Source organism: Prionailurus viverrinus, chromosome D3 (genome assembly GCF_022837055.1).
Source record: "Prionailurus viverrinus isolate Anna chromosome D3, UM_Priviv_1.0, whole genome shotgun sequence".
In the NCBI taxonomy this organism is placed as follows: domain Eukaryota; kingdom Metazoa; phylum Chordata; class Mammalia; order Carnivora; family Felidae; genus Prionailurus; species Prionailurus viverrinus.
In genome coordinates this window covers 95686951-95695965 of record NC_062572.1, presented here as the reverse complement: position 1 = coordinate 95695965, position 9015 = coordinate 95686951, and positions in this window count along the sequence as shown.

Below are 9015 nucleotides of genomic sequence, written 5' to 3'. Positions count from 1 at the left end.
GGGGCCAAACCCACAAAACCCGTGAGATCATGACCTGAGTTGAAATCAAGAGCCTGACGCTTCACCAACTGCGCCCCCCCCAAGCGCCCCTGACATTTATCATCTTAGCCCATAACCATGTGCAGGGTGCAGGGGCAGGGAGCACCTCACGTTGTGTCACCAGCACGCACCTGCACAGCCCCTCCCCAGCCCCTGGCACCCATTGTCCTGCCTTCTGCCTTTAGGTTTCCTCCGTTTTTATGCAGTGTGGTCACTTCTCTAGTGAGATCACGGAGACCCTGGGTGACTTAGCTGCAGCCTGCACGTGGCCTCTTGTGCATCCCCGTCCTGGGCCCATAACCACCCAACCACCAGACAGCCAGCTCTTTAAATCTCCGCCATTTCTACGGTCAACTTTAAACCTAAGGACATGATCAAGTCCTGGCACACCGCCAACACTTGTGTCCCCGTTCTGATTTTACTGAAGCCCTGGAAGGAAGGTCTCATAACCCATTTCTCTTCAGGCCTGTCTGGATTGTGGCTCGTGGGTCACTTCCTGGTGACCCCCAGGACCCTGTTTTTAGCAGGTACCTGTTTTGGTTATGTGTCTGTACCCTTCTGGACTCAGAGCTCTGTGGGGCGGGGCTGTGTCTGTCTGGGTCACCCCCGTGTCCCAGGGCCCCGCCTCATCAGGAGAATGCACATCAAAACCGCAATGAGATCCTACCTCACACCCACTACGATGGCTAGAATCAAAAGACAGACAATGAGAGTGTTGCCAAGGGCGTGGCAAAGTTAGAGCTCTTACACACTGCTGGTGGGATGTAACATGGCCCAGCCAGTATGGAGAACCTCTGGCAACTCCACGGAAAGCTACACATGAAGTCGCCGTATAGCCTTAGTTCTACCTCCAGACATAGACACGAGAGAAGTGACAGCATACACGTGACACAGATGTTCACGGCAGCACCGTTAACAATAGCTAAGGGGTGGAAGCAGCCCAGGAGGCCACCAATAGACAAATGCAAAGAAAATGTGGTCCATCCATCCGGTGGAACGTTACTCAGCCATAAGGAAGGAAGGAAGCACTGAGGGGCGCTATGACGTGGGTGAACTTGGGAACTTCATGCTAAGAGAGGGAAGCCAGTCACAAAACTCCACATATTGTGACTGGCTTCCAGTTACATGAAACGTCCAGAATTGGCGAATCCATAGGGGAGGAAAGCAGAGTGGTGGTTGCTGGGTGTTGTGGGAGGAAGGGTATAGGGAGAGACTGCTCAATGGTTAAGGGGTTTCTTTGGGGGGCAAAATAGTCAAAAATTAGGTTATGATGATGGGTGCACGACCCTGTGAATAAAGTAAAAATCATTGAATTGTATGCTTTAAAGGGCGGATTTGTGGTATGTGAATTATATCTCAATAAAGCTGTTAAAATACCTTTTTAAGGGTGCCTGTGGCTCAGTCGGTTAAACGTCCGGCTTCGGCTCAGGTCGTGACCTCACAGTTTGTGGGTTGGAGCCACGTCTGGCTCTGCAGGGATTCTCTCCCTCTCCCTCTCTCTGCCCCTTCCCCCACTTAAACACGGGTGTGCGCGTTCTCTCTCTCTCTGTCTCTCAAAATAAATAAACTTAATAGCTTTTTTAAAGCATGGCCGTGTTGCCACTTTTCGTGTCTTTTTAAGGATCTTTCAGGGACTGAGGAGGAAGCCTTGCAGTAGGGACCTTGGCCCAGGGAGAGGGGGGTGGCAGGAGGTGCACTGGCTAAGCCCTGAGCTTCAGTCTCCTCTCCAAGGATGGTTCTCAGGTGAGGAATCCTGTCCTTCTGGTTTCTCTTTGCAGGATGTGGAGGTGGAGAGGCCTCATGCTGGGTGATCTCCGGGTTCTCCCTCAGCCACTAAGGACTCAGGGAAAACCTGCTCGGCCAGAGGGCCCAGCCCGGATTCTCTCAAGACCGGACCCACCTTGTCTGCAAGGGCAGGTTCCCTTGTGGAAGCAAACGGCTCCCCAGACGCTCCTTCACACAGGGCAGGGCTGTGTGGTGCTGGACACTTCTGACATTTTGTGCAGAGCTAGCTGGGGTGGGCCTTGGGAGCACGCTGGGAAGCACGGATTCCCGGGAGGACTCCCGGTGCTAACAGCTGGTCCTAGCTGAAGGGCCGCGTTAATGTGCACGCTCACACCCCACGCAGGCTATGCCTTCCTTGTTTTTAATTACAGACAGTAGACAGCAGGCAGGGAGCACGGCCTGGCCCACGGGAGCCTGGAACTAGACACACAGAAGAGCAGAGGCTCTTGTCTCTGAGGCCACGGGCCTCTCTTCTGCCTGTGTTTCTCTCCTCCAAGGAGCCTCTGTGAGGCTGCCCAGCCTGGCCTCGAGTGGTCTTCAGCCCGAGCTTCCAGGAACAGCTTGACCAAGGCAATTGGAACCTGCTGCGCCCAGCAGGCCACTGGGACATGAGTCTGAGAAAACAAAGACAGGCCCCCAGCTCAGAGGGTGGCTGGAGGTCTGGGTGGGTGATGGGCTTCTCTCCAGGTAGATCTGGTAGAGGCGGCCCGGCACTACCCTTGAGGGGACAGAGCCTCTGAAACTCCCACCAGAATCTGAGGCCTGGGGGCTCCCTAAGAAGGGAGGGGGCTCGGACCCAGTTCCCTCACTCAGTTGGGAATGATAAGAAAGCAGAGGCAGTGTGATGTGAGGGCTCATGCGGTCACCAAGAAACAGAACCTGTAAGGTATGTAGGAAGATTCTAGAAGACCAGCTGTTAGGGGCTCAGGTGGCAAAGATCTTGATGTGGTCATGGAAATAGGTGGTTGTCCTGGAACAGAGGCAGAAGTCACCGGAGGTGGGATGTTCAGGGTCTGGGTGGTTAAAACAGCGCATCCTAGCGTGGTTCTCAAGCCACAGCATCCATGTCACTCGGTGCCCTTCCCGAGCCCAAGAATCTACTTTTTTTTTTTCAGTTTGAGACAGAGAGAGAAAGAGAGAATGCATGTTCAGGTGAGGGGGGCAGAGGGAGAGAGAATCTTGAGCAGCCTGTTGTAGGGCTCAATCCCATGACCCTGGGATCATGACCTGAGGCAAAATCAAGAGTCGGATGTTCAACCGACTGAGCCACCCCAAGAATCTGCATTTGGACAAGCACATCATGTAATACCTTTGCTCACCCATGATGCTTGATAGTGTTGGGCCAGAGTGAAAGTGAGCTCGATGACTTTAGGGGAGAGGAAAAGAAAGGCCTAGTCCCGTGTTTGGGGTTGCAAGCACTTCCAAGTTCCCAGGTACTCTAGGGGTACGGAACTGGGAGACAGACAAGGTGTGTCAGCTGACTGGGAAGGGCAGGAAAAGTGTTATAGAAAGGGGCATACCCAAATGCTATTTCTGGAAGAGGGGCTAATACTTTTTATTTCCACTTTCTCATTCATCTCCACAATAACACACGCAAGGCAAATATTATTGCCTTGCCACTTCACACACGGGGCCCTAAACTTCACTAAGTTGTTTGAGATTCTAGTACAGGGCCAGGAGTGGGGTGTAGCACCGAGAAAGTCCATCAAAGGATACTATCAACAGAATGAAAAGGCAACCTTCAGAATGGGCGAAAATATTTCCAAGTCATCTATCAGCTAAGGAATTGATACCAGAATATATAGAGAATTCCTAAAACTCAACAACAACAAAAAATAAACAACCTGATTAAAAATGGGCAAAGGACTTGAACAGACATCTCTCCAAAGAAGACGTACAAGTGGCCAACAAGCACGTGAAAGGATGCTCAACATCACTGGTCACCAGGGACATGTAAATCCAAACCACAGTGAGATACCCTTTCACATTCATGATGATGGTTATTATCAGAAACACAGAAACAACAGGTGTGGGTGAGGATGTGGAGAAACTGGAACTCGGGTGTACTGCTGGCCAGAACTTAAAAGGGAGCAGTTGTTGTGGACGGCGAGGCAGCGGGTCCTCAAAAAATTACAAATAGAATCACCATATGAATCAGCGACTCCCCTTCTGGGCACATGCCCCCAAAAGTGAAAGCGGGGTGGGGGGGGGTGCCTGGGGGCTCAGTGGGTTAAGCATCTGATTTAAAAAAATTTTTTTTTTCAACGTTTATTTATTTTTGGGACAGAGAGAGACAGAGCATGAACGGGGGAGGGGCAGAGAGAGAGGGAGACACAGAATCTGAAACAGGCTCCAGGCTCTGAGCTGTCAGCACAGAGCCCGACGCGGGGCTCGAACTCACGGACCGCGAGATCATGACCTGAGCCAAGGTCGGCTGCTTAACCAACTGAGCCACCCAGGCGCCCCAGCATCTGACTTTTGATTTCAGCTTAGATCATGATCCCAATATCATGGGATCGAGCCCTGCATCGGCTCTGTGCTGATTGTAGAGCCTGCATGGGATTCTCTCTCTTTCTCTCTCTCTCTCTGCCCCTCCCCTGCTCTCTCTCTCAAAAAAAGTTTAAAAAAAAAAAGTTGTTTAAAGTATATTTTTTCCAGCTTCAAACTCTAGGCCAACAATTCCAGGACCAAAATGAACAAACAAACAAAAAACCATACAGTTTCAACTTAAAAAAAAAAAAAAAAAAAAAGAATTGCAGGAGCTGGGAAACCTGTGATTCTCTTTCGCCTTTGTGTTTTTAAACACACGTTTTATGTTTCTGAAGTGTAATCTCTCTGGTCCAGTGAGAACCTACTCAGAGAGTCTCTGAGAACCACCCCCCTCCCGCCGGAGATATAGGATCTGTCTACATCTAGCACCCGGGGGGTTTTCACCTATGCCGGTTAGTTAGGGAGCAAAGTCTTACTCCTGCATCCGTGTGAGACAAATTCATTAATACGGAGGCAAGCATCACTTAATAGAAACCCACTTTAGGAATATTACATTTAAGGAACTAGGTTTGGGGAGAAGAATCCTCTAATGTAGCTCAGGTGGGGCATCCACAACATGAGAACCCTGAAGTGTGCCAGGAAACTGCAGACATCAGATGCTGTGGGTGACGTCTCGCTGGTCCAAGGCTAGATGGATCGGAAAAGAAAAGAGGCAGCAGAACATATTTATGGAACCAAGGACGTGTCCATTTAGCTTCCTTTACGAGCTAAAAAGGAAGCAAAGCTTAATCTCAGTTGGGAACTAAAATTTTGAGAGATGAGAGCATCACTGTCTGACCAAATGTGAGAGGCAGTTCTGTGCCCGAAGCGTCAAGGCTAGGGAAGGCTCAGGTGCCCCCGGCTCCATGTGGGGCCTTCACCGCAGGGCCTCACCTGTGCAGGCTGCGGATCCAGGCGCCTGCAGCCGCTGCGTCAGGACAGGTCAGAGTGCTCTCTTTCGTCCTTGTCTCGTGTTCGTTAAAAGGGCTCTTTTATAGGTACCGATGCAGAACGCGGGATATGGGGCTCCCAGTCTCCTGTCTCTACCTTTGATATGTTTGCAGATTCTCATTTATAAAATCTGTTAGAAAAGGGGTTCTTTTGGGGTACAGATTTGGATACACAGATTTGAGTAGAAGGTTTCTTGCTTTTTATTCTAAAATAGTGGCAACATTTTCATAATTTTGAATACTGTTTATAATTATTTTAGTTTCATAACTTTTTCATGTTTTAATGCAACATTATCCACTATTTTGTAATCCACTAATTATTTACTGTGCCATCTGGCCCCCTTTGTTTAAGTGTCCTCACCTGGAAGCAATTCTCCTAAGCCATGAGGACTTCCTGCACTGGGTGTGAATTTGAAAAGAGTGGCTCTCCAACCTGGCTGCACGGTGACCAGACTCAGCACTGTCCTATTTGTCAGTGCTCTGGGGTGGCTTTAAATGTTTTTTGTTTTTTGGTTTTTTTTGAGAGAGAGATCGAGCACGTGCGTGAGCAGGGGAGGGGCAGAGTGAGAGGGAGAGAGAGAATCCTAAGCAGGCTCCGCACCGTCAGCCCAGAGCCTGACCCGGGGCTCCATCCCACAACGTTGAGATCATGACCTGGGTGGAAACCAAGAGTCGATGCTTAACAGACTAAGCCCCCGGGTGCCCCTGGGGTGGCTGTAAAGCCTCCAGGGTTTCAGTGTGTGACCAAGTGTGCAAAAGCTGTGAGTGAGCAAAGACCTGGGGAAACAGGAGAGAAGGAATTGAGTTTAAGCCCTGCCCCCACCCCCCCAAGCAAAAAGACCTTCACTGTCTCTGATTTGGATACAGACTAATGAGCCACTGTGAGTTGTCTACAATTTGAAACAGGACAGATTTTCAAAATATTGTCTCCTTTGTGTGCTCAAATCTGCCTTTGATTTATCTGGTGAATTTTTCATTTCAGGTGCTGTAATTTCAGCTCCAGAATGTCTTTTGGTGTTAGGTTTTCTTTCTTGTTGTCAGTAGTTCACACACTGTCTTCTTGACTTGGTCACTCTCCAGCTCTTTGAGCATCTTTAAGACAGTTGCTTTAAAGTCTCTCTAGTAGATCTGACACCGGGTCCTTTTTAGGGACAGATTCTGTTGAATTATCTTTTTCCTTTCAATGGGCCATAGTCCCCTGTTTCTCTGTGTGCCTTGCGATTTGCTGAGCGCTGGACATTCGAATCTCATGATGCGGTTACTCTGGAAATCAGATTCTCCCCCTTCCCCAGGGCTTGCTGTTTTGTTGTCGTCGTTCTTTTCATGGTTACAGGCTCTGTGCCGGGGGTCAACCTGAGGTGTCCATTGAATGTCTTCCCCGGTCTTTTCTGAGCCTTTCCTTGGACATGTGCCGTCGCTTCCTAACTTCCCCCAAATAGGCAGCTGTTTTTCAGTGTCCTAGTCTTTAACGTGTGGCTCCAAAAAGGGGAAAAGCGGAAAACAAAAGGGGGATAAGAGGGCACTTACCCCTTGAAGTCACTCGAGCTGGAGCTGGAGGGGTGACAGCAATGGCCGCCAGCCTCTGAGTCCGCACCCGTGTGGTCAGAGCATGGCCTCCTGCCGTTTGGGGGACGGGGTCCTTTTCGTCCACCTGGCTTCTGCGGGCTGCTCCAGAAACACGTGCCCGCTGCCTGCCACATGGCCGGGGCGCGGGACGGGTAGGTGCTGCCGTGCTGCGAGCTGGAATGGACCAAAATCGACGACTTCTCCCGGACACGTGGCAGGCCTCGGGCAGAGTCCACAGTCCCAAAGCAGTCCCATCACACAGGTTCCGCCCCTGCTGTTGTCATCTGGGGGGGAGAGATTCCCGGGGCCCCTGCTCGCTCTGCCGTCTTCCCTGAATCCTCTCCAAGGTTATAAGCACCTTAAAAAGAGTGAGATACATAATTCCAAATGGCCCCGACAAAGGCTTCCTCATTTCGCACCTTGACCAGCCTCGTGTCTGGTTTTTATTCTGGACTGGGCACCACCAGTGTGGCTGCAGTCTCCTCTCAAAAGCCACCCCGAGGAGAATACAATAAAAAAGTAGCACTCTTGTTTTTTTTTTGTAATGTTTATTTATTTTTGAGAGAGAGAGCATGAGTGGGGGCGGGGCAGAGAGAGAGGGAGACACAGAATCCGAAGCAGGCTCCAGGCCCTCAGCTGTCAGCACGGAGCTGGATGCGGGGCCTGAACCCACGAACCGTGAGATCATGACCTGGGCCGAAGTCGGACGCTTAACCGGCTGAGCCACCCAGGTGCCCCTAAAAAGTTGCATTCTGTGTAGAGTAGAAATAAAATCAGTTCTGCTATTTCTGTGGATCAAACACGGTGACACGGTGCTCAGGAAACTCAGCGTCTCGGGGTGCCTGGGGGCTTAGTCGAAGCACCTGGGGACTCAGTCGGTTAAGCGTCCAACTCTTGGTTTCGGTTCAGGTCCTGATCTCGGGGTTTCGTGGGTTTGAGCCCTGCATTGGGCTCTGCTCTGACAGCCTGCTCAAGATTCTCTCTCTCTCTCTCTCTCTCTCTCTCTCTCTCTCCTTCTCTTTCTGCTCCTCCCTTACTTACTCCCTGTATCTCTCAAAATAAATAAGCTTAAGAAAGAAAAACCAGTGTCTTCCCATTAATCTCTTTAGGTGGAAACTCTGGAGCTTTGGCCTGGCTCTTGGCCATCAGTCCCTCTCCCCTTAAGTACCTCCTCCCTGTCCGTGGGTCACAAGTGTCTTGGGGACAAAACCCCAAACCTGAGGAAAACAGTTCTTTTCTTTCAGATGAACAATTCATCAAGTCACAGTCTTAATGAGGAGAGCCAAGGAAGCAATCACACGGGCTGGGGCCGGAGGGCACGTGTTCAGCTCCCGGGAGGCTGGGGTGCCGGTTCCAGGCAGAGCAGGGGGACCCCAGGAACGGCTCTAGCACACTGAGTGGGAGGGAGGGAGAGAAACCTGTAAGAAGGAAGAGTCTCGGGGACTTGGTAGCCAGTCGATGTGCATTTGTATTAAAATATTCTCTTCAGTTCAATTTATTTTCCTTTCCTGAATGGTTTTGCAAACGTAAGAATTGTGCTACTTTTTGTCACTGCTCAGACCAAGATCATAGGATTTAAAATACTTTAAGGCGTGTGAATAAAAACAGAAAACTAAAGCTGCCTGAAGCTTTTCTGGAGCCCACCCAGGAAGGTGAGTAGGAGGGAGGCTCTCAGGGGGCTGGAGCTGGGCTTCCCTGGGCGGCGGGCGGGGGACGACCGGCCTCCTGCTCCCGCAGGTTTCAGCGGTCACATGACCCCCATGCGAGAGGCCACATACCAAAGGTCACATGTCGTATGATTCCGTTCATAGGAAACAGCCAGAAAAGGTAAATCCCCAGAAACAGAGAGCAGATTGGTGGTTTCCAGGGGCTGGAGGGAGGGGCTTGGGGAGGAGCGAGGTTTTACTTTGTGGCGATGAAATGTGTGGGAACTGGACAGAAATGTGCGGGCAGAGCAGCGTGACTGCGCTGACTGCCACAGAACTGTGTGCTTTAACAGTGCCGATTCTGTGTCGCACGAATTGTGCCTCAATTTAAAAAGAAAAGGGGAAGGTTCATAAGCGAAACCGCGTGCTTCTAGAGCTAGAAAGCCCCTTGTGCGTGGTGTGCACGCGTGCGTGTGCACGCGTGCGCGTGTACGTGGCTT